Genomic DNA, 27,023 nt, shown 5'->3' with positions numbered 1-27,023 from the left:
TGGTTTTTATGTGGGTAAAGAGAGACAATCAATACTTTTTTTTTAATTTAGTTTGTCATCCATATTTTTCACCGTACTCAAATTTTAACAGCATTTAATTGTAACAGAATGAGAAATGTAAGAAAGGTTGAGCTACTTTAAAGGGAAATAACGAATAAAATGCAATATTTGTCTTTTAAATCTTTGGCCGTTCCAATGGACTCTTGGTACTCAGTAGAGAACAACGCCTATGAAATTAATCGATCATTAATGAGTTATCTTTCAGTCATAAGAGATAACGTTATGCTAATACGTGTAAAATAATAGCTTAACTAAATTCAATATCTAAATCTCCATCTCTACAGATGATGTAATACCTGAAGCGGGATTTGGTTACTATACGTGGTAGAAGACAACGCCAGTGATTTTATTTACTCGTTGGTAGTATATTCCAAATAACTAGGTGCATACTCGTCACTAATATATATGGAATAATATAGACAAGTAGTCTAGCCGGCCATTCACACGCTTTCATCGTATCGAGTTTTAATGGCCTCCAAAGGTTATAGTTTCTGAAAAAGAAATAACATCAACTGATGCGGCGGCAGACGTTCGGTGGAAGAAGAACATTAGCCTGTAGTGATGGGAAATCTCCAACTAGCGCGAGATTCCTTCATGGCAAAAAGAAACTAAGGAATCATTTTTCACGCCTCACGACGTGCTTTTACAGAAGATCGCGTTAGTACTTCTCCTCCTTCCAAACCAACAGCGTGTGCGTCGCCTGTCACTTTAAAAATGACCATTGAATATTTTCACAAAGTACGCTAACGCTTGAACACTCTGTGGTGAAACAAAGTGGAACTGAACGGGAATTTTGGTTTCAGTATTCAAAAACCCATCGACATCTCTAAAAAACAGCAAAAACCACAAAATGTATGTATTTATACTAAGAATGCTTTTTGTGCACAAAACTGTTGGCAAATCTGCGGAAGATTCGGTTTGACAATAGGTGAGAAATACGCGTCTGCAGCAGCTGTTCATTCGGAAATAAATGACAAAATTTAAGTATTATACTTAAAAATACTACAGCTCTATTTCATTTTCCTACTGAAATTTTATACTCTTAAGCATTTTTTTATAACATCCTCAAACGCCAACATTGTTTTTCTCTTTTGTTAGATGGGCATGTTTCGGTATCCATACTGTTCTTTTCTTTGTTTATCAGACGTCTCTCGGTACTGAGTGCCATCCTCAGTAGTATTCTTTTTTATTTCCATAAAATATGGTACATGTGTCGCTCGAGCTCTTCATTATTATTTTAGACCAAAGACATTTGAATATCTTCGTATACATTAAAAGTCATTACACGTCTTAAGGTACAACACTTAAGACTTGATGTTAACAATGGGATGTGCTATGAACATTTTATGCCCTAACAACATATCACCTGCAATGTAGCTACAAATAGTGTTTTCATATTACTGCAGAGTTTTTTCAACAGCAGCAACAGTGGATATGCTGAATTAATGAATCTGGCCATATTGTACTTTTTTGGGGTGTAATGTTTGATGCGTTCTTAAACAACTTTTTCACCACATCTTTAACCAATTGTCTGTGTGCTTGTTTGCAGTTGTATATGTGTAAAATGAATACATGTTACTTTCGTAATAATGAATTTAATTGAAATCGATTATACAGGGCGAATTGCCTAAGCCGTGCGGGATTAGCCGAGCGGTCTATGGCGCTCCTAGCATGGAATGTGCGGCTGGTCCCGGCGGAGGTTCGAGTCCTCCCTCGGGCATGGGTGTGTGTGTTTGTCCGTAGGATAATTTATGTTACGTAGTGTGTAAGCTTAGGGACTGATGACCTTAGCAGTTAAGTCCCATTAGATTTCATACACATTTGAACATTTTTTTCGAATTGCCTAAAACTTGCTCTGCAATATTGCATAAATGGAAAGTCCTATTGGTATAAGGTTTTCACAGTATGCATTGGTAATCAGGGGCTCGTACTGTTAGGCAATCAACAGATTTTAGTAATATTTAGAAATTGTAGTTTCTGTGCAAACATGTGCTTTTATAAATGGAACAATGTCTGTTGACATTAATAAACAAAAAGTAGTGTAAATTAGAATGTCAGTGGTGTTTGTTGCAGAATTCTACTGCACTAGTTTACGAGATATCGAATTTTCGAACGTTCCGATACTGACACTACTACAATACCTGTAGTAGTGCCCACTAAAGAACAACACAAGTGAATACGCTAGTTATGTGGATTCCTATCAGTAACGAAACAATTAACCATGGCAAGTTCTGTTCAAAATGGTCTCCAGCAGCGGCAATACACGCTTCCAGTCTGGTATGGAATGACTGCTGCACACGTACCAGCATTTCAGTGGAGATGTCCGAGCACGCTGCAGTAATACGTTGTAGCATATCATCGGGTGTAGTTGGTATGTCCTTGTACACAGTGTCTTTCAGCTTTGGCCACAGAAAAAATTCTGCAGGCGTCAAATTCGGGGTATGGGCCGCAGATCCTCTGCGTCCAGTCCATCAATTTGGGAACAATTCGTAAAGACAAGCCGTAGTACTTTGTGCACCATGGACTGGACAGCCATCATGTTGGTACCACAGGTTCCTCCTAGTCTGTACAGGAACGTCTTCCATCCGTGGGAGATGGTCTGTTAGGAAGCTGCGATACTTGTGCGCGTTCAGTGTTCTGTCTGATTGTTCGCTATCCAACACGACACGTTTACACTCCATGAACGTTGACGTTCCACCTGACGAAGCCAATGGGAATTGTCAACATACCAATAGTGGAAGTTTCGATGGTTTTCCCGGCCATGATTGGTAAATGTGGCTTCATCACTAAACAAGACATGATAATCTGAAGTATCCTGTCTTAATGTCCGTGTACAGAAGTTAACACGGTTCTCACAATCGTTTCCATGCGACTCTTGATGGAGAGAGATGTGAGAGGGGTGAAACCTACGTCGATGGAGAATGCATAGGACACTTGCCTGACTCATGCCACTTCCTCGTGTGATTGCGCGGGAGCTAACGTGCGAATCACGTGCAACAACAACAGGAACATTAACTTTCCCCTCCTCTGTCGTCGCTTGTTCCCTGTGTAGTGTAGGTGTTACGCTACCACTTCAACGTAACTGGTTGATGAGATCGATTAGCAATAGCCAGGATGGCTGACGTCTATTGGGATATCTTGCCCCATACACCGTACACAAACGAAATGTGCTCTTCCTATACTTTCGATAGACCATGAGCATTTCTGCTCTTTCTGCATTGGTAAATCCCATCTTCCAATCACGACCTATTACTTGGATTCTCACACACTAACTGACTAGTAAGTCGCAATGTACTCAAGGAACGCAGAATCACCCTGTCAGCAAACATAACGACATACTTAGTAACCATGCAGATCGAATGGCACAAACAAAAGTAGGTGTGGAAACTTTTCAAACTTGTATCTGTAAACGACTCTCAATAAAATCCTGCAACAAACGCCACTGACATTCTAATTTATCCTACTTTTAAATTGTTAACGTCAATAGGCATGGTTCCATTTCAAAAGAGTATGTTTGCACAAAAAATACACTTCCTGAGTATTAATAGAATCTGTTCATTGGACAACAGTACGAACCGCTGACTACCAATCCATTGTGCGAAAACTGCACATCAATAGCACTTTCAATTCCCGCAATATTTGGGTTGCAGTTTTTGGGTGATCCACCCCGTATATGAGCTGTTACCAGTGTGCAACTTTCGAAGTTGCCAGTGTTGAACAAATAAAATCTCTGCTCCAACGCAAAATGTTTGACCATTAATTGCTCTCACACAACACTCCACTTACGTTAGTAAGTATGTGCTCACATGTCTATTTGTAATAACTAAGCTGGAGGTTCGTTTGGAGATGTGCAGATCCGACAAAACCTCGCCAAGAGTAGCTATAGACATCTCCTACCTGGCGTCCTCTACAGGTGATGTCCATTTTGCAGCAGTTGACGGCTCCAGTTAGTGACCTCATTGACTCAGTGAGACGTCAGAGTACTGTTAAGTGAAAATCGTAGGGCAGTGAGGAGCATGACTTCAGTAATGAAAACGTCAAGTATATTTTAAGGATGCCAGTTTCAATAATTCTCTGCTATTTCTGCCACAGCACAGTATGAAAACAATTACAATCACTGATGTCTTCTTCTGGTTGTTGGCTAACTGATTTCGGGGAGGGGGTCAAACAGTGAGGTCAGAAGTCCCATCGGATTAGCGAAGAATGGGGAAGGAAGGCGGCCGTTGCCTTTGAAAGGAACCATCCCGGCAATTGCCTCAAGCGATTCAGGGAAATCACGGAAAACGTAAATCAGGTCGGGCAGACGCGGGTTTGGACCGCCCTTCTCCAGAAAGCGAGTCCAGTGTGCTAACCACTGCGCCACCTCGCTCGATCATTGATGTCATATGACACTTTAGTACAGTGGTGGCTAACGTGCAATTGTCACTCAGCTCTTCGATCCAGTGATGTCCAATATGCAATGATCCACTATCATCACACTCACGTCCAATCTAATTGCTGCGATTGTCAACATTCTCATGACCATTTCTGTTGCCTTTTGATTTTGAGTTTAATTGGCCATAGCCGGCCGTAGTGGCCGAGCGGTTCTAGGCGCTACAGCCTGGAACCGCGCGACCGCTACGGTCGCAGGTTCGAATCCTGCCTGGGGCATGGATGTATGTGATGTGCTTAGGTAAGTTAGGTTTAAGTAGTTCTAAGTTCTAGGGGACTGATGACCTCAGATGTTAAGTCCCATAGTGCTCAGAGCCATTTGAACCATTTTGACGATAATTAAGCCATTCTTCAACTGTTTCTACAGCTCATGAGCGACACGCGACCGTCAGCTTGGGCCTCACTGCGAGTGTCCTATAGCAGTTGTAACCTCCCCCTCACTTATCGACCTCAATGATAGTGAAAAATTAAACCGCGTGTACCTAATGGAAATTTGGGAAAATCAATCGTCACCGAAGCTAATCTGTCGGTAAAGAGGGAGGAATGGTTACATTTAAATGAAAGGAAAAATGCAAATGAAATTGGTGGAAATTAATTAAGGGTAAAAGAAGGTAAATGTGCGGTCGTTACGTTAACAATTAACTGGCGTTAATTAGATATTTTAGATTTGGGGAAATTACAGTCGCCAGTCCTATGGACAACTACTGTAATAACTGAAAAAGAAAGGTTAATGCACATATAATTAGCACTAAAATCATGGCAACTGAAGGTTGACACGTGTTGTATGAAAACTGAATGTTTATCGAAAGTAATAAATTTCGCTATACTCTGACTTAATTTAGCAAAAGAACTGATAACACCGGTAAATTGAAAGTTAATTAAGTGACTGAAATTAATAGTGAATCACTATGAAATTAAATAAAACAAGGTTTGTCTCAGGCTACCTCAACAATCATCTCAAAAGCAACCTGAATCTACGCAATTTATGAATAAGAGCTTTAACTTTGAACTTGAATTAAAAGATTTTTAACAATTAACCATATTAAAATTTAGTACGTGCTAAGCTGAGCTGCAGTCACAGGTAAGCTAAAATATGGTAACAAAACTCGCACTCTTAATTTATGCTTGTGTAATCTAAATATAGTTCTGTTCTGTCATTGTAGCCAGTTAATGTTTGCTTTAACCGAACTTTGAAATTAAAGCAGTGAAATGGAATGATATTACTTTAATGCTGGCGTTTGAATTTCAATGACAGTCAGGTACATTTCGGGAAAGGAAGGGACCCTGCTTGGTACTGCCATTGGGACAATGAGCAGCAAAGGTTCATGCTAAGTTACTGTATTTTAGTGATGCAAATGGAACAGTTTGAAAAGCTGAGGTCTTCCATACAGTTCTAAAACATTACGTGCTTTCACTCTTCCTTGTTGAGTGATTGAAGGTTTGAAGTCGTCAATCGAAGAGGTGGCGACAGTCACTTATTGTTGGCCGTCGCTGTTGCAGAAGCTGGATGTTGGCGCGCCTTCTTTTCAAGATGGTCACCAGGCGAAACGGGCTCTTGATGTGTGCCAGCTAATGTTTCACGTCCGCGACGCCGTACCAGAAACTATCATAGCAAGTCGAGCGCAATGGGTACTACGCAAGCCACCGCACACCGTGTGGAGGAGGGCAACATGCACCAGCACTGCTATTCCCTCCCCTGTTCCACTCGCAAATAGAGCGAGGGAAAAACGACTGCCTGTATGCCTCCGTATGAGCTCCAATTTCTCGTATCTTACCTTCTCGGTCCTTACACGCATTGTATGTTGGCAGCAGTAGAATCGTTCGGCAGTCAGCTTCAAATTCCGGTTCTCTAAGTTTTCACAATAGTGTTCCTCGAAAAGAACGTCGCTTTCCCTCCAGGGATTCCCATTTGTATTCCAGAAGCATATCCGTAACACGTGTTGTTCGAACCTACCGGTAATAAATCTAGCAGCCCGTCTCTGAATTGCTTTGATGTGTTCCTTCCAACCTGGTACGGATCCCAAACACTCGAGCAGTACTCAAGAACAGGTCGCACCAGCGTCCTGTATGCGGCCTTCTTTACGTGTGAACCACACTTTTTGCTAAAATTCTCCCAATAAATCGAATTGCACCATCGCCTTCCCTACTACAGTTTTCACATGTTCGTTGCATTTCACATCGCTTTGCAACGTTACGCCCAGATATTTAAAAGACTCCACTGTCTCGCGGAGGACACTGTAAATACTGTGTCCGAACTTACGTTTTCCACATCCAGTACTGACTGCCCTTCACGACGCCAACTAGAAATTTTGTCTAAGTCGTCTTGTATCTTCTTATAGTCACTCAACAAATGGTTCAAATGGCTCTGAGCACTATGGGACTTAACATCTGAGGTCACCAGTCCCCTAGGCTACTTAAACCTAACTAACCTAAGGACATCACACACATCCATGCCCGAGCCAGCATTCGAACCCGCAACCGTAGCGGTCGCGTGGTTCCCGACTGAAGCGCCTAGAACCGCTCGGCCACACCTGCCGGCTACAGTCACTCAACATCGACACCTTACCGTACACCACACCACAACCGCAGATTGCTGTCCATCCTGTCCACCAAATCATGTATGTATACAGAGAACAACAGCGGTCCTATCATTCTTCCCGGGTGCACTCCCGACGACACACTTGTCTCTGATGAACACACGCCCTCGAGGACAACATACTGGATTCTGTTACTTAGGACGTCTTTGAGCCACTCACATATCTGTGAACTACCTCCATGTGCTCGTACCTTCGTTAACAGCCTGAAATAGGGCACTGAGTCTGATGCTTTTCGGAAATCTAGAAATATGGACTCAGGCTGTTGCACTTCATCTATAATTCGAAGTATATCATTCGAGAAAAGGCAAGCTGAGTTTCGGACGAGCGAAGCTTTCTAAAACCATGCTGATTCGTTGACATAAAATTCTTAGTTTCAAAAAATTTAATTATACTCGAAATGAGAATATGTTCAAGGATTCTGCTACAAACTTAATTTAGGGAGATTGGTCTATAATTTTGTAGGTTCGTTCTTTTACCCTTCTTATATACAGGAGTCACCTGCGCTTTTTCCCAGTCGCCTGTACTTTGTACTGGGCGACATGTTCAGGACAAATGCAAGCTGGGTAAGGGGCCAGTGCCGTAGAGTACTCTTCGAAAAACCAAATTGGAATTCCACCCGGACCTGGTGATTTATTTGCTTTCAAATTTTTGAGCTGTTTCTCTGTGCGAGGGATGCTTTTTTGTATTACTATGTCGTATATATGGGACGGTCCGATCTGACGGCCAAATGGCGGTATGTTTGGACGATTCTCCTTTATGAACCATTCTTTGAACGTGAAATTTAAAACTTCGGCTTTCATTTTGGTATCTTCAACTGCCACACCAGACTGGTCAAAAAGGGACTGAATAAAAGCCTTAGAGCCGCTTAGCGATTTTACATACGACCAGAATTTTCCCGGATTCTCTGCCAGATCTTTTGCTAAAGTGTGACGGTGATAATTTCATCTTTTAAAGCACATAGGACTTTTTCCCAAAGTGATTTGTGTTCCAGGATTAAACAGACAGATGTTAATAACTAAGTAATGCCTTCTATTCGACGTTATTGTGTGACTAATCCCTGATACCTCGGTACATTAAGTGTTTACGCATTCTAACAGAAAAAAATCGCAACAGCAAACAATAATTAATGTATATTTTTGAAATTTATGGAATACATGTGTCTTGGTAACATATTTGAGTGATTAACATTGCAAGATCACAGGTTAATGTAAGCGTTAGATAAGCCACTGCAAATGTGAAATGCTGGTACGTTAATAAACAGTTTAACGACCATAATATTAAATGAAATCATACAAAATTGCATTCATTATGTTGGACAGGTGGTGGAAATCATTTTGCGGGGTGGAGTCCTACACCTATATCACTTGGTTGGTCATTACTGGGACGCTTATTGGATTTTGTGAATGACGTTGGAGTTGTCCAATGATGTGCCACCTGTGCTCGAATGGAGTCAGACCTTGTAATGAAGCAGGCCAAGGCAACATGTAGACACTCTGTAGAGCATGTTGGGTTACAACAGCGGTGTGGAAACTTGTGGTTAGTCCTATGGGACCAAACTGCTAAGGTCATCGGTCCCTAGGCTTACAAGCTACGTAATCTAACTTAAGCTAACTTACAGTAAGAACAACACATACATCCATGCCCGAGGGAGGACTCGAACCTCCGAGAGGAGGGGGGGGGGGGGGGAGCGAACCGTGGCATGGCGCCTGAAACTGCACGGCTACCCCACGCGCCAAACAGCGGTATGTGGGCGAGCGTTATGTTGGAAAATAAACCTGGGAGCGCTATTAATGACTGACAGCCAACAGATGAAATCATCAGACTGACGTACAAAACTGCACTCCATTGCGTGGGATAACTACGAGAGCGCTCCTGCTATCATACGAAATCACACTCTACACAATAACTCCAAGTGTAGGTGCAGTGGGTCAGCCATATAGACAGGTTGGTTGCAGGGCTTTAACTGGCCGCCTCCTAACTATCACACGGCAATCACTGGCACAGAGGCAGCGCCTGCTTTCATCAGGAAACACAAAAAACCTCCACCCCATTCCGGAGCGACCTTAGGCTTGACACCGCTGTAGTCGCAAATGGCGGTGGTTTGGTGTCACTAGAACGTACACCACCGAGTGTTTGGTTCGGAGCTGTCCAAGAAGTAACCCATTTTTAACCGTTCATTGTGTCACCGTAGTGCTATCTGTTGCTCAAATAGTGGCCGAAAACGCAGTGAAATGCGCCAAGTGGCCGTGCAAAGCAGAGTCTTCTTGACAATGTACATTCTCGTGACCATCGCCGTTAGCAATCATGTATAGTGGCTACGTTTCTGGCATATATTTATTCTGTACCACATAAGGAACATCCAGCTTCTCCTAGCTCTTTTACATGACCTTGTTTACAGTCAGTGAGTGGTGATAATGTCGTCTTTATCACCTTTCATTCTTGACCAACATCTACTCACCCACGTCCAATCTCAAACGTAACTCAAGATCAAGACCGCTACAGCGTGTATTCAAAGTACACTTGATTTTCATTCTCACAGTGGCGCTACTAGCGGTTTTTTTCTGCCAGTGTATTTCATTTTTTTTCTTTCTTGCCACAGCTACAAATCGTTTCCCACATGGTCTAGGAACAACCACTATAAGCTGTGCACCATTTGATGATGGTTCGCTAACCAATTTGAAATCGGTCATTTTCAAATAAAAATTGAGCCATCAGAAAGATGACTGTCGTAACATTGTAGACGCACACAGCAACTGTGGGTATGTAAATAATTAGAGCTGCGATTCTCTGTGACAGGTATAACAGCCATCAGAGTGCACTAATGTTGTCCATGATTTGTGTTGTTAGCAGGCTTGGTTCAGTATATAAGGATTGTGAACAGCGTCAGATGTTCAGCAATCACTGAGAACAAGATGGAGATGCAGCCTACTCAGGTGATTCAGCGTTATCAGTACCTGACAGAGTGTCAAAGGAGCCTCCTTGTGGGTTTCCATTTTGTCAGTTGGTTGACTCATGCAACATCCAAGTCTGTGGGGCATTCCAGTATGACAACAGCAAACTGTCAGACTGCATGGGAACATGAGGGAAGGCATACTCGTCGTCAAGGTTCCAGCCGACCACGTCTGACCATCACAGGGTAGCATCACAGTACTGTGCACAAAGCACAGCGTAACCCCTTCACATCTGCGTTCACCATCCGAGAACAACGACAACAAGTAATGGATTCCCTGAAACATTCTGTATAATTTCGCACCATGAACCAGAGACCAACAGCAGGTGGGCTAGGAAATTACTTTCCATGTGTAGGCTGCCACGAACATCACAATACAAACGGGTGTATTTTGAATGGTGCCATGACTGGGAATCATGGGCTGCTGATGAATGGCGTCGCATCATATTCAGCGAGGAATCACGATTCTGCACCACCCCATATTTCCTCCAAATGATTAAAATTGCTTTGAGTAGTATGGGACTTAACACCTGAGGTCATCAGCCCCCTAGAACTTACAACTACTTATACCTAACTAACCTAAGGACATCACACACATCCATGCCCGAGGCAGGATTCGAACCTGCGACCGTAGCGGTCGCACGGTTGCAGACTGAAGCGCCTAGAATCGCTCTCCCACAGCGGCCGGCTCATGTTCTCCTCGCGGCAGGAATGGCAGTGACCCGGTGAGAACCCCTGTTCCTCCATTGCTTTGGAAGGGCACTGCGGTGGTACTCCTGACGTCCTTTGTGGGAACCATTGGGTATGACTTAAGGTTAGGGTTGGTCTGCGAGAACTCTGATGGCACAGTGGTAAGTCACAAACATTCTTCGTCCTCCTGTGTTACCTCTCGTGCAACAGCATCATGGTGTCTCTTTTTAACAGGACAATGGTCGTCTACATATGGCACTAGTCTCTATAGACTTTCTGGGTGATATTAAGGTACTTGAGTGACCATCAAGATACCCACATCTGTCTCCAGTAGAACAAGTGTAGAATTGCACTTCAACCCTGTCCCAAATCAGTAGCCAGGATATCAAGGACCAGTTACAAGATTTGTGGGCCATCCCGCCTGAGGAGAGGATACAAAGGCTTTATGACACCTTCCGCAACCGAAACAGTGCTTGCATCCATGGCAGAGAGGGTTGCAACGTGATACTGATAAGTGAGCTTACACTGCCAAATTCTTTATAAATTTGACTCAATATTGTAATCACAAAAATAACAGCACATACCCACTCTACCCATGAAGTTTCATTTCGTTGCCTCCTCTCCACTTTGATGCCTCTACTTTTTTTGTCGAGTAGTGTATTTCTGAAAATCTTTTCTGAGCTATTCTTATGTGGCAGTCAAGTATGCAACATACTACATGTTTAGCAGTTTACAGAGAAGAGTCAGAACAAGCTGAACACATTTTCTGGAGTGCTCCATGCGCCTATAGTGATTAGAGTGTGTAAAATGTAAGTCATTTTTCACTTGAGCCGTGTCACCAGCAATTGAAAGAAGACCTTTGTCTTGTCTATCGATGCATAACTTATCACCTGAAAGCGAAGGTTGTCATTGGCACTTTTCTGGATAAATCCGAGTTCTGGCAGTGACTTAATATGAGGAAACCCAATCGAGGTATTTCCAGGTGCACACAGACAGTCATTCATCTCCCGATCTTAGGGTACAGAAACAGAAGGGAATTTCAAATTTAACAGTGTTAGGGTATTGAGACGTAACCTACGCTCTGCAACTGCTGAGCACAGCCATTTGAAACCTCTTTTTGCTGTCGAGACTGTTTGTTCTCCTTTTTGAACCAATCACGAAGTGATCACCCTGCAGTTCTATCCGAGATGAAAAAGCGACAGCTTCTTAGACAAGTCAAGAATAATCCGAAAGTAAGCGCTCCAAAACTTCCTACTGCTGCTCAGATGCATCCAGGAAAGTCTGTTTCAGCGCAAACTATAAGAAATGTGCTTTATGAGGCTGAACTGCGGTAGAAAATCATACATCAGTGAAATCAACAGAAGGAAACGAATTGTACTTGCAACATAAAACCGATAGGTTTGATTTCTGAAAGAAGGTTGTGTGTACTGACGAGAGTCGAATTAAGTTGTTTAAGGCAAATGGGCGAGTAACAGCATGGAGAAAAAAGATTTGTGAACTTGAAGAGAGAAGAAGAACAGCCTCACGTAAACTTGTACTTGTCTGGGGCTGCATGAGTCAAAATGTTGTGTTAAATTTTGTTTCACTGATAGGATTATGAACCCAAAGGTTTACATAAACATCCTAAACACATCCATTCACAAGTGCCAATAATACACGTCTTTCTAAGAATTTTATTTCCACACAAGGTAATGATACAAAATATGCAGCTCTAGATGCAAGACTGTGGCCGGCCGGTGTGGTCGAGTGGTTCTGGGCGCTTCAGTGTGGAACTGCGCGACCACTACGGTCGCAGGTTCGAATCCTGCCTAGGGCAAGGCTGTGTGTAATGTCCCTAGGTGTGTGACGGCCTTAGGTTAGTTAGGTTTAAGTAGTTCTAAGTTCTAGGGGACCGATGACCTCAGATGGTAAGTCCCACAGTGCTCAGAGCCATCTGAACCATTTTTTCAACCGATTCGTACAAGTTTTAAAAAAAAGACTATGGCTCCCCACTGGATTCCTACAGCACCGCAATCCCTAGATATTAATCCAGCAGAGAATCTGTGAAATTTACTATATGACGAATCATCAGACATGCAATGGGAATGATCCAAAGTACGCTCTGCGAGGGGAATGTTGCAATGCAGACAACAGAATCTGTGGTGAAATTCGCGCCAATGAGAATTTAAGAGGTTATAAAGAGGATAAGAAGGACTACTAACGATTCAACATAACATCTCATGATCAGAGTTTCATTTTCAGTACTGCAGATGAATAATTACTTTATATACTAAATGGCTTGTGTTTCTTTTGAATGTTGAACTATTTTAATGTAAATAAAAATCTGTGTTTCTTATTGTTTTCTCTTTTTCACTCATGAATAAACACGCCGATGTCCATGATGTACTCTTTTCTGGCAATTTATCACTATCTATACACCATTGTCCGCCTCGATAGCTGAGTGGTCAGCGCGACAGAATGCCATGCCAAGGGGCACGGGTTCGATTGCCGCATTTCCCATGCCGCGGGCCTGGGTTCGATTCCCGGATAGGTTGGACATTTTCTCCGCTCGTGGACTGAGTGTTGTGTTGTCCTCATCATCATTTCATCCCCATCACCGGCACGCAAGTCGCTCAATGTGGCGTCGGCTGAAGTAAGACTTGCAGTCGGCAGCCGAACTTCCCCGCATGGGGCCTCGCAGTCAACAATACCATACTCGCATTTCATTTAACTGGCTGGCCTCTGTAATAAAAAAACTGAGTGAATGATCAACAACGAACTTCAACGGATGTCATCTGACGTCCGCTACGACCAAATACGTCATATAGTTTCGAACAAAATGAGAGAAAAATGTGGCGTCAACTCGGAAGACATGCACCAGGCGACTGGTCTACCCGATGGAAGGCCCTAGCCACACGACATTTTATTATACACCCTTAAACATAAACTTACACGTTAGACGAATGCCTTTTGGAGTAGATGTACATGCAAAATATCCTACTGATATGGCCTGGCAAAATGTGCTTCGTACAAATGTTGCGTGGTGGAAGATGCTTCATACCAATGTTCCATCGCAGAGAGTGCTGTGTACCAATGTTGTCAATATTACTATGGAAGTGACTTTTGCGAGCTAATGTCCTAAAATTACTTTCTCATATAATTAAATGCATTATTTCGAGCCCGCTAGGAAATAAAGCTAGAAAATATTCACAGCAAAAATTTTCTTATATGCCAATAATGTTAAGTTGTTCCAAAAATTATAAATATATAAATACGTAATATGAGCCACTGAGGAAATGCTGTTGCACATAAATAAGAATAACCAACATATTACTTCATTGATTAATAGACTTGAAACTTTAAGCAACAGGATATAAATATTTCTTTGAAAAAACTGTTATTCGATGTTGGTATTTTGTCCGCCTCGGTAGCTTCGCGGTCAGCGCGACGAATTGTAACGTAAAGAGTCCGGCATTCGATTTCCGGCAGGGTTAGATATTTTCTCCGCTCCAGGACTTGGTGTTGTGTTGTGTTGTCCTTACGTCCCTATTGTCGTAACTGGCGTTCCACAATTGAGATGGCTGTAGGGGCACGTCCCGAAAGAAATAAATTAAATAAAAATTAAAAATTACTTTGATATCTATATTAATTTATTTAGTAGGAAAAATTAAGATCTGATAATTTAACTGCTGTATTGCATTATTTTCGCGTTTTCTTTAATTTTTTATGCCACCGGTTTAATTTCAGTTTATTAAGTGTGTTTCAAAAGTTACGTATGTTAGGCTGTTTGTGATAACTTTGATAAGTGTAAGGCAGGTTCGGTGTTAGACTAGATGCATATAAGGAGAACCCCCAACCTTAGTCGCTCTGGTCTTTAGAAGTGATTCGTCGGACTCAACCAAGAGGTTTCTCGTCTCCCCAGTTTGAGACTTTAGCGTGCAGACATAGTAACTAAACTACAGTATTTGTAACTCTACGACTGTCATGTTGCACTGTGTAACAACCCGCGGAAATCGAGAAGATACCAATTTCTGGCAAAGATAACTCTTGGATCTTTGAATTTCGCTACTTTTTACGATTCGAGCTGCTCTTTGCTGTGCTGTGAAGATATCTTTTGATGCTGGCACAGAGGCGCAACGGACACGCCTTCTGAAGCACAGTGGTTCAGATCATTGTCCGGTTAGGTTTCAGGGATTTCCTTAAGTTGCTTCGACAGGACATTGAACCCTAAATATCTCAAATCAATGAATGACGTACTGAATTTTTGAAAAGTAGAACATAGTACTTTGCTGGAAATGTAAGTTCATACTGCCAGCGCTGTTCCTAGGAGCGGATGTAAGCAATCCCTTTCTCACACATTGATCTCTCTCGTATGGCAGACAGCATATAAAACAAGCAGGTACCCGTCATTCTTCGAAAGTTGAAGTAACGCACATTGGTAACAATTGCTTAAGTAAGGTTATACAAGGAGTCCCAGGAGGAATGATCAACACTCAGGACTATGGCAGGAACGATGATTTGAAGCAAAAATCTTTATACGGACGTATGCCCTACTCTGAACTATTTCCAGGATAGAACGTAATTCATGCACATTTCTGTTTATTTGCATTATTATTCAATGCATTGTCAGGTTTACACATGTACAGCAGGTAGTACACATTACAATGTGTGTTCTACGAAGCATCAATTGAAAAATACATGGTTTTAACACATTCGTGTATACGCATTATCGTGCACGTCACATTTCAGCTGTTGTATTGTTCAGAAGACGTTCGAGTATCCCATTGCCAACTTCAGTGCATTTGTGCATTTTGCATAGAACATGTTGTGTTGCTTGTCTAAATGCCTCCACGCATTTACAACTGAGGACAGCGTCCACGATGCCACCAAGCATTCCGTCTCTCGTATTCGCTTTTTGTTTGTTCACCTCAGAGTTCATCCAACCGCATGAACAAAAATATAATGGGTTAACGTCTGGCGATCTTGGTGGCATTTCGCGTGGTCTAAAGAATTTCTCAAGGTGTTCAGCAAACAAATTTTCGAAAAAAAGCAATAATTCTGCCGCATCATTCTCTCCTCTAAAGCGACTGGACCTATCAACATGTTTGAACTCGCCGCTCTAAATAATGATCCAAGAATGGACTTCGGAATTGATTTCCACTTCATCGTGTAGATTTTCCTGCCACTACCGATGATCATTACGTGTGTTGTGATTCTATTCCGTGTTAACGTGCTTCATCGGTGAATAGTATTACTGGGAGACGCTTGTCATTGAAACAGTGAGAAGTACTCGAGTCGTATGGCATTCACGTCAATGTGAAGATTGTGGACACGCAGTTCGTGAAATGCGTACAAGTTTTTCGCATGTAATGTTCGCCACACACGTTTTCGTGGGACACTGGTACGTGTAGAAAGTTAACAGCAGCTATCCTTTCTGCAGTAGCATACATTCATAATTGCTGGGTAGAAGCCTCTTCTGTTTGATAGCATCTCTTCCAGTCCTTCTCGTCCCGCATCCACACCTCAAAATAGCTAGTGAAACCATAAATACTTGTTACGTAAAATGTGAAATCAGTCCTTCTTATTACTCTCACACTGTTAAAGAAAAGAGTTACGTATTTCTTTTATATCGTATTTTACGTACTTACGTACGAACTTAATTTCTTGCATTAATCTATCATGCGATGCCTAATTCCTGCAGTCGTCTGATGACAGCGTACTAACTCACCCTTGACTAAACGGTGAGGGCGAGTGTGCGGCGCGCGGACCGTGACAGATGCGGTGACCCGAAGGGACAGCCGGATGAAGGCAGGCGTTGTTGACGGTTGTCTACATTGGGAATTTTTCTTAGTAAATTAATTAAAATTCAGACTGAAAGACCTGATATCGTTGTTATGATATTTAACTACGTTGCCCTAAGCAGCTTACTTGTATTTAAATTTCGTACTTTATCAGTTTTACATGTATTCTGCTTTTATTTATTTAGTGGATCCCCGAAACGACGATGCTTGGATCAAAATAGAGGTCTTTTTGCGTCTGGATTTTTTAAATTTTTGTTTTAAGCTTTTATTTCATGCTTTTCAAATTTTATGTTTTACTAGTAGACACGTTACGATCGACACTCTATTCTCTCATTCACACAACTATTTTCCGGGACGAAACGCGAAATTGCAAACGTGTTGTCTTTTTCACTTAGGCGATTTACGTTTTTCTTTTTTTAATTGACACATATATACATTGCCTATGTTTTCGTGTATATATTTAGCTAATGGTGATAACATAAGCAAGAAGCAGTGATAATTCTAGTCAGTTAATCAACTAGGAAGAAAGTGGATTGCCATTTGCCTCTCTTGCAATAGGCTACCTTATCTGTTAGTGCAAAATCATTTGATTCAGTATTCAATTGTAGACCTCAAAAAGTAAAAAAGTCTCTGCGAGAGCGTATGTGTATCTTTGACAGTGGATTCACAGTCACCCTTTTTCTGCTTTGTAGGTGCTGAAACGGGCGACTCCAGAAGACAAAAATCATCGTTGTTGGTCAAACGTGCAAGATAAACATACGTCCTCGCGGACTTTTATTTAGATCTTTTTAGCTCCACAATTTCACACTAAGTAACTACGTAACTGCCGGCCGCGGTGGTCTCGCGGTTCTAGGCGCGCAGTCCGGAACCGTGCGACTGCTACGGTCGCAGGTTCGAATCCTGCCTCGGGCATGGATGTGTGTGATGTCCTTAGGTTAGTTAGGTTTAAGTAGTTCTAAGTTCTAGGGGACTGATGACCACAGCAGTTGAGTCCCATAGTGCTCAGAGCCATTTGAACCATTTTGAACTACGTAACTCTGTATTAAGGAACTGGAGAGCGCACTGATGGACAACATTTTTATTTGATTTAGCTGACACTTCCATGGAACATAGCTAAAAACAATCCAGGTTAAACCAGCTTTCAAATTAAAAAAATAAAAACAAAGAAACCACTGTATTAAAATCGGACCTTTCGTTTGAGGGCTACGATGTCTGAGGTGAACAAACAAAAAGCGAATACGAGAGATGGAATGTTTGGTTGCATCGTGGACGCTGCCCTCATTTGGAAATGCGTAGAGGCATTCAGACAGGCAACACAACATGTTCTATGCAAATCGGACTGATGACCTCAGATGTTAAGTCCCATAGTGCTCAGAGCAATTTGAACCGTTTTTTGCAAATTGCACAAATGCACTAATGTTGGCAACGGGATATTCGAACATATTGTGAACTATACAACAGCTGCAGTGTGGCATGTAAGATAGTGCTTAGACAAGATTTAGGGAAATCACGGAAAACCTAAACCATGATGGACGGACGCGTGTTTGAACCGTCGTCCCCTCGAATGCGAGTCCAGTGTGCTAACCACTGCGCCAAGTTGTGCGGTAACGGACTAGTTTGATGGCACAAGGACATCCGAGCAACGAGATTGCAGGGAATGACGTAGGCTCGGCTACAATAAAACAAGAAGCTGAGTGTGGGTGACACACACGTGCCCGCCACTAGGCATCTTGCAAGATGTCAGCGTTAAGAAGCATAATAGAAGACGTAATGAATCGAAGAGACAGACAGCTAGGTGCATCTTACGAAATGCGTCCTCTCGCACTTGCAAAGAGGGAACTAATGGCAGAATGCAGCAGTTATGCTGAAAGTAAGACGATAACTGAGAAGCGACAGGGCTGAAGAACAGCATGAAACAAAACTTTGAACTGACGCGCCGAATAAGGATATGTAATATCGATCTGTTATTTTTGTCTATGTTACACAAGACTTGAAACGACAGTTAAAAGTGAAATTCATGTTTCCTTGAATGCAGTTATAATGACTGAATACTGCAGGATTACTGTTATTGCCTACAGCGATATTTCAGTTGAGCAGCCAAAGCTACAGGCACGGACCATTTGAGTGATTCAGTTTACAACTGGCTCTACTCCTTTGCTCCCAACGGAAGTCGGGAGATGAGGTACAGGAAAAGGTAAAGCGGTGCGGGCGGTTTGTGAGGAGTGCTTAGATGGCTCAGGCCAGCAGAAGGCAAAGGTTCCAGGTTACAGTCTGATACGGCACACAGTTTTAATGTGTTAGGAACTTCCAAAGGAAGGTTGAAACCATCAACCCATCCCGGAGTTGTGCTTTGTTGCTGGATCGGAGGAGCACTGTCTACTCTATCTGTAGATTTACGTCCTTGTCCAGAACACAGTCTTGAATACAGAAGTAAAGTTCTAGAAAGAGAATCTGTGCATATATGGAATAGCTCAGAGACATGAAAAACGACAGTCATTGCTGTCCCGTAATAGGAAATTTGAGATTTGGGAATTGGAAACCGGAAACTACGCTTATTAATCGCGTAATATGGTCCCAAAATAAGTATTGTTGAAATTCTGAGAAAAATGTCGAGCATACTAAGAGGAGCAATCTGAAATTACGGAACAAAAATGCAGGGTGCTGAACCATTTGCAGTGTATCACCAAGCTAATCTCAGATGTTGCCTTACGATTCATGTACTGACCACAGCATTCGAGTAATATCCTGACCTTGTAGCAAGTCTTCACCAACTGAGCTTTGTGAAGATGAGCACTACCACCCATTAAAATGAAAGAGGCGTAAGTGGCTTTAGCACGCGGCAGCATAAATTTATAATTTCTGCCCAAAATATTTCTGACCGCCAATGTTGACTCTTGTCCACCAGTACAAGTCTAGGGATGTTTTATCTCTCAAACTTTCCGAACAAATTGACATATACACCTGACCTATACTCCTCAAAGAACTCTGAGGTGTATGATGAAGGATACTTGAAACCAATAATATGAGTTTTCTGACCGATTCCATTCGAGTAAAGACCGAAAGGGTATTACATGTCTATAATCTCCCCAAGTGATGTAGCGCAGCAGTTAAGATTCTGAATTCTGGGTTATCTTTGAGTGAATCAGAGTTAAGATCCCGTCTTCCCATCCAAACTTCGGTTATCAGTACCTTATCTAAAACTTTCAAGTGAATGTCAGGATTGTTATACTGAAAAGGATGTGATCAAATTCTTCTCCATACTTCCAAATCCGAATTATAATCCATCTCTACTGACCTTGTCGTCCACTGTACGTTAAATTCTATTATCACTTTCCTTCATTAGGCTTCAATACGTCTCTGATCTAGTTATTACCCTTACGAGGGACGTTCGATGTAGACAACAAACCTACCTCGAATACCGAGTCTGATTTTGCGGAAGAAGAAATGACTCTGAGCACTATGGGACTTAACATCTGAGGTCATCAGTCCCCTAGAACTTAGAACTACTTAAACCTAACTAACCTAAGGGGATCACACACATCCATGCCTGAGGATGGATTCGAACCTGCGACCGTAGCGGTCGCGCGGTTCCAGACTGTAGCGCCTAGAACCGCTCGGCCACCCCGGCCGGCGCATTATCTTGCAGTTATCCATAGTTCAACAGAGCTATCATTCACTACACCATACCACTTTAGTTGTTCTGCATTTCCTTACACTCCGCGAGCAACGACACTCTCATGTAGACAGCAGTATAATCATCTATTAATCAGGGTAATTCTAACCATGTGTGATAAATCCTTTATGTACAGATTGGTTATAATTACATTTTCGCTGCTTGAGCCAGTGTAGACGGAAAATTGTTTAGCGTATGGGTACCCAACTTTAGAGGAATATTGTTCAGACTGCATTGTAGTTTTAGTACCATGACTTGCCGTTAGGCGCCGATACCGGCACGGTGACGTAGTGTTGAAACACAAGCATCACCGTACCTTACAGCTGCAGACAGTCAACATGGGTCTGGACAAGCTGTTTTATCTCAGCCATATTAATAGTACTTCTGCTCCTCGCGATTATCGACGCGTTACCTGAATACGGGGAGGTTTTCTTTCTGCACTGGAGTTGAAGAACATGATTCAAAATTTCAAATTAACTGAAGATTTGTGGAATTGCTCTTCGAAGAGACCGACGACCAATAGCGCCACAAATTGTTTGAGATGTTACTGTAGCCATGATTGAGAATGCTGGACTCAGTGTGGAGGCTAAAGATGAGGAGAGCAAGGGAGGCAGCCAATGATGGTCGTCACACTGAGCAACGTTTGTAGCATCTAAAGTAAACACAGTACCCAATTTAAAAATGTTACCCTCTCATACAGAAGTTAAAATGCGTTTCTCTCAACGGTTTATTCGTTATTTCTTTTCCGTATTTGCTTACAAATGTTTCCACAAACATTCATTGTCCTATGATCACTTGTGTTTCATGGACGCCCTTACAAGTAGCGAAAGTTTAAATATAACCACTCTGCATATAGAGATCGTTGGTACTTTCATTATGCTCCTTTAGGGACCACTTTGCGACTTTCGAACTCACAGCTCTTTCAGTTAAAAATCTCTTAACCAAAACACACGTTTATGAAGACACGGTTGTAGGGGAGCAGCCTACTCACGCCATATAGAATTCATATCCTTTCCATTGTGTGCCACCCTAGTCCACTATAACTAGCTATGACGTCACGAATGTTGCGCAATGCCTTAAAAGTAAAGCAAATAATCTGAAAAGTTGATAGCATGTCAGGACTGATGCTAAAATAATAATGTGTTAAGTTGCAGTTCGGTAACTTAAACAGTTTTCGAAATTTCGACATTGTACGTAAAAATCATCGGCGCAACAGGAAGGAGCTTCGAAATTTATATTCGGATTTGTTTTTCACTGCAATTTAATGGAAACAGCATGCTGGATATTTTGGTTGAAATTCATGATTTTCTGTTTTTGTGTCCTAAAAGTACAGAAGCAAGATAGATTAAGTAAGTGATTAAATAGAGCTAGGATGTTTAGATTTAGGTAGAATGGAGATACGCTATGATAACAAGTGAGAAGTTTAAAAAAGGCCTTCGCCTTCAGCGAATGCAGCAATTAATTATTTAGTAACTTGGTGTTCTGCTAGCCCCTGCGGCTTGTCGGTAAGGCAAATGTTGTGGGCTGCGCCTTCAGCTGTCTGCACCGCAACTATAAAAATAAGAGCGTGCGAGCTAGAGTAAGGCCCCATTTCTCTTCTAGATTCGTATCAGCGCGCACTCCGTGTCAGAAGCCGCACCGCATTTGTGCAGTTGCCAGGAACAGCCTTGGATGCCGTGTTACTTAACCTGATCTGCACTTACCAGTGAGAGCGCATTGGGGTAAAGTGTTAATTACAAAGTGACTCCAGTGATTTAGTCTCAGTTAGCGTATGTCGTATTTTCACGTGTCGCCGCAGGACAGACCTTCCATCATTACTAGCGTGGAGTTTGATGAGTATTAACGTCATATTTTGACGAGTATTCACTTTGAATATTTACATTGATAACAGTTATTGAACAGTTTTGTTATCTAGGGATAGCAGGATCCGCACAATAGACTATGAACAGCTCTGAAAATGCAATAGCTGATAAGGGTAATCATTTGTCTGGAAATTTATGCTTTATCCTTTTCAGAATATAGTGAAAACTGTTATAGTAAACTACATTTTCTATGAATCCCAGACTTAATCCTAAATCCTCAGAATAATGAACTTCAATAATCAACAACTTTTATTCTCCATCAGTGTGGGCACAGTGAACTCTAATTACAGGCATCGCGTTTTTGCTAATCACTTTCTGGTTGCCAACATTGTAGTTAGAGCGCCTGTGTTGAGAATGGCATCCAAAGAATACAAATAAAAACTTTATTTTCCACCTGCTGCACCACACTGTGTCTCACAGTATCTTGTTTTCCTGTCAGTAATGTAGTACATTAGTGAATGCCATTCGGACAGCGTTGTTGTTTAGGTTTGACCACCTCTTCAGTTCTTCTAACGTAAGAACAAAATGCTGTTCCAGTGATGTGCTCTGTGCACCATCCAATATTGTTTGGAGGCTGTTGTCGTTGTGGTCTTCAGTTCGAAGACAGGTTTTATGCAAATTTTCAAGCCAACTGTTCCTATGTAAGCTCAATCTAAAAAGTATTGGCTACAAACGGTATTCTTCCTATCTACAGTTGTTCATGACACAGATCGACAAAGTGTGCCATAAATTTATTTTTACTGCAATTCAGTACCTTCTCATTAATTATTTGATCTGCTCATCCTATCTTCAGCATTCTTCTGTAGCATCACATTTCAAATGCTTCTGTTATTTTCTTGTGGGAACTGCTTAGCGCTCTAGATTCACTTCCGCCCAAGGATACAATCTACACCTACAGATTCAGAAAAGTCTTTCTAACACTTAAATTTCCACTGCATTCGAGACTAAGGTGTAATATCGGTATCATGCGCAACATAAGTATTAACGCAGAACCAGTATCAAGTTGTCTTTGCATTCCGTCATGCTGTGAATAGGATGTAACAATTGCGTCTGGTTGCAGTTATTGCTAAGAAAAAAGATTTATTCACGTGTAACAGTGAGCAGGGCCATTAGTTGCTTGGTTAGTTAGTAACATGTTCCATGGATCATTTTGCATGATAGATCCTAACGGTATGGAGGAGTCATTGTACATTCACATCGCAAATTAGTTTGTACACACGGATATATTCTGAATATTCCATTTTTTCAAAAAGGAAAAAGAAAGATGTACAGAAGTAACTTGTTAATTCCTACCCACCCCCTTTTACACACTGCAGTAATAGAAATTCTTCTGTGGAATACAAGGAATTGTCAGGGATAAACTTTCTCAGTTTGTTATCAAATTTTACGTTACCCTCTGTTAGACATTTTATATCACTGGGACAATATCAAAAAGTTTCGTTGCAGTACTGTGCACCCCTTTCTATTCTAAATACAAACTTAATCTGTAGTAATGAATATCATTTTTCCTTCTTTTATTCTAAATATTTATCTCACTGTTCCTCTTGAAGTGTCGTGGATTATTTACAACAAACTTTATGAGGGAATAAATACACTGCGAAGTAGTAGTCAGAATTCCTAACTTCTTAAATGGTTGGTTGGTTGGTTGGTTTGGGGAAGACAGCATGGTCATCGGTCTCATCGGATTAGGGAAGGATGGGGTAGGAAGTCGGCCGTGCCCTTTTAGAGGAACCATCCTGGCATTTGCCTGGAGTGATTTAGGGAAATCACGGAAAACCTAAGTCAGGATAGCCGGACGCGGAATTGAACCGTAGTCCTCCCGAATGCGAGTCCAGTATCTAACAACTGCGCCACCTCGCTCGGTACTTCTTAAATAGATGTCTACAAGATGATCAGGGGTGAGCAACGCAGATTATTCTCACAGCACCTTTTTGAGCAATGAAGATATCCTTCCTTAAACATGAGTTACTCCAGAACATTATTCCACATGACATTAATGAATGAACATATGCATAATATGTCAAAATAGTGAGTTCTCTCTCCCCAAGGTTTGCCAAGATTCTAAGAGCTAATTCGGCTGAACTAAGTTGTTTTAGGAGTACGAAAATGTATTTTCTCCAATTTCAATTCTCATAATTATGATCCCCTAAGAATTTTGAAATTTGCGTCCTATTTATTATTTCCTTATAGTGTGTTATACTTACCATTGGTTTAGTACCTCTACAGGTGCAGAACTGAATATGTTGGGTCTTTCTAAAATCGATGGCGAGACCATTTGCAGAAAATCAGTCAATGATACTGTTAAGAACAATAGACAATACTTCTTCGATCGGGCAGTAAACGCGACTCACGGAAACAATAAGAACTGCGCTGGTGAAAACAATTAGGAAAGCAGTAAGGTTGCCCTCTCACGTGCCGGGAAGAAATTTGTGTCTGGAACAATTTCAAATATGACCATTCACTGTAGCGAAACGGTGATGAAAAAACCGTTCTAATCAATTGATCTAAGCACTTAGTGTGTGCGATACTTCTTACATATTGCTGCTAAATAAGTCAGTGGTATTTTGTCGCAGATCGATGCATTTGTAGGTTTGCGGTGTTCCAGTCCTCTTGATTTACCTGAAACTGTGTACTGGCGTACGGCTGGTTGGACTGATGAATGTCCTTGGTCGTATCTTCGTATATATCGTTGTTAGTAAGCGAGTCCACAGTCGTTTAATGGCCTTTGGGGACACATCCCAGTCCTGATATACAAGAATGATCTTCTAGGAAACATCTTCGCAAATAAGTCTAAAGCTCGATTGAGTTCTTGCAAAAGCAGGTGAACGACATGGCGCAACTGAATTAATTAATACTGTTCCAAATAAAATAAAAGTATTATAATGAAGGTGCATTATTTGGTGCATCATATTTGTCGTTGACCGTAAAAGTTGTTTATTCCACAATTTCAGTTTCGACTTTTGGCCCTTTTTCAAGTGGTAAGGAAAAAAATTTTGCTTCAGCTCATGTCAGACTTTAAAATCCTCTTACATGTATGCCATCGTCAGCACAGTGAAAAGGATTAGTTTTGACGATGACATGACCTGAAACAAAATATTTTGCAGAACCACAAGAAAATGGCAGAGATGTCGAAATTTCAGTTGTGAAATAAATAGTTTCTACAGTCAACGGCGAATATAGTGTCCTTCAAAAGTTTCTGGATGACTGTGAACCCCGACCATGAGAAGTGTATTATTACGCAGTAATTAGTGACATTGCGTAACTTCAGTGTATTTGAATCAAACTGCAGAAAACGATGTCGGGTGGAAGATTACGTTGCACGTATTGGAAAAGGGAAATAAAAGATGAAATTATTTCTTGTATTTACACTTCGAAGTCTACTTAATTTGCAGACTAGACTGCTTACCCAGAACGTCTTTATATCGACTTTTATTTCGGTATGTTGAACTATAATTAAAGAAAATTAGGAAGCTTGAATTTATTACATAGGTGAGGGAAGAGAAAACAAGTTATGATGGGAATAGGTGCTTTGAGATATTACACTGACGTTCAATGATTTCTCGTGAATCAGTTGGAAAAGAGACTTGAATTTTTCGTGAAAACTTTTCTAATAATCTTCGCAATCGAACACTTGTCTCAGAACATACGGTTTAGCTATACTGCAAACAACTTGATGCCATGCTGATATGAAGTGCTTTCCATCATGTAGGGTTGCTATAAGTGCATGATTGTTTATGCCCACTCCCGTGTTCTTTTATTCGGTAGAACATGCAGTTTCGTACATGACCTACAATAGGACTCAAAATTTTATAATACATTACCGGAGAACAGCGATCTAACTGTGATAAAATTATTTAAAAGCGATCTTAATATTGCAGCCAATGTTAAATTCTGACAGGTTTCAGCCTTTTAGTTACGGACTATCATCAGAGTTGGCATCATCTGTGTGACGACGCTGGCTCCTGACTCAGTCATTGTGAGTCACTGAGGTAGTTGTCAACTATGCGATTTTTCACGCTGTTCAATCTTGAACCCAAATTATATGCGAAAGGTGATTGTTGTCGAACATAATGCCTGCATGAACTACGAAAATGCTGCATCGGCAGTGAATAATCAGCTTACAAATCATGGTCTCTACTGGATTCTTAAAGACCCACATCCGTGATTCCTTCGGATCGTAAGAGAGCAGAGGTTCATACTGACTGACGTATGCAATATCAAATGACAGGATTACCATATAATTTTCATACAAGATCTTAGATATAATTATTCAGTGTCCTGTTTTCTGGACTCATAATGGCATTAATGAGCAGCCGAATTGTAGTTAAAAGGAGCACATCCCTTGTGCCACGAACACTGCAGCGTTTCGCTGCGTTCGGATTCTGAAGGCAACCGGGTACTAAGGTGATCCTTGGCTGTCGAAAGCTGTACATACCACACCGTGCTTGTCATAGCGATGTCGTTGACGAGCATCTGACGGTGCTTAATATAAATGTAAACAGGTGACCTCGAAAACCAGGATAAGGGCGGATAGCCGAGATTAAGGCGACCTCTCGGGATAAACGGGAAACCTGGGTTCGAATCCAGGTCCGGCAAAAATTTTCCTGTGTTACCATTAGGTATGGTTTCCATGCCTAATACAGCCGATGTTAAAAATATTCACTACTGCGAAAAATTTCGTTAACATCTACACCTTGTTCACCATGGGAGTTTACGTTAGTGTTAACACAAGCATTCCTAGCGAGATGGGTGTGCCATCAGGGAGCATAAACACCCCAACGAACCAGAGAGCTAGGGAAGCTAGGACTAAACCATCACACTAGAGACAGAAATTTTCCTGTACTGATTAACGTGTTTGCAGTTATGAAAAGCAAACAAGGTCTACTCGAAAAAGTTTTTTCTATTCTGTGCAGTCAATAGCTTACAGTGACAGGCTGATAAATTGAAATCTATTAACAGGACGAGCCTACAGCCTTTCCG

The sequence above is a fragment of the Schistocerca gregaria genome, chromosome 4 (genome assembly GCF_023897955.1).
Source record: "Schistocerca gregaria isolate iqSchGreg1 chromosome 4, iqSchGreg1.2, whole genome shotgun sequence".
In the NCBI taxonomy this organism is placed as follows: domain Eukaryota; kingdom Metazoa; phylum Arthropoda; class Insecta; order Orthoptera; family Acrididae; genus Schistocerca; species Schistocerca gregaria.
This window is presented reverse-complemented; position numbering follows the sequence as displayed.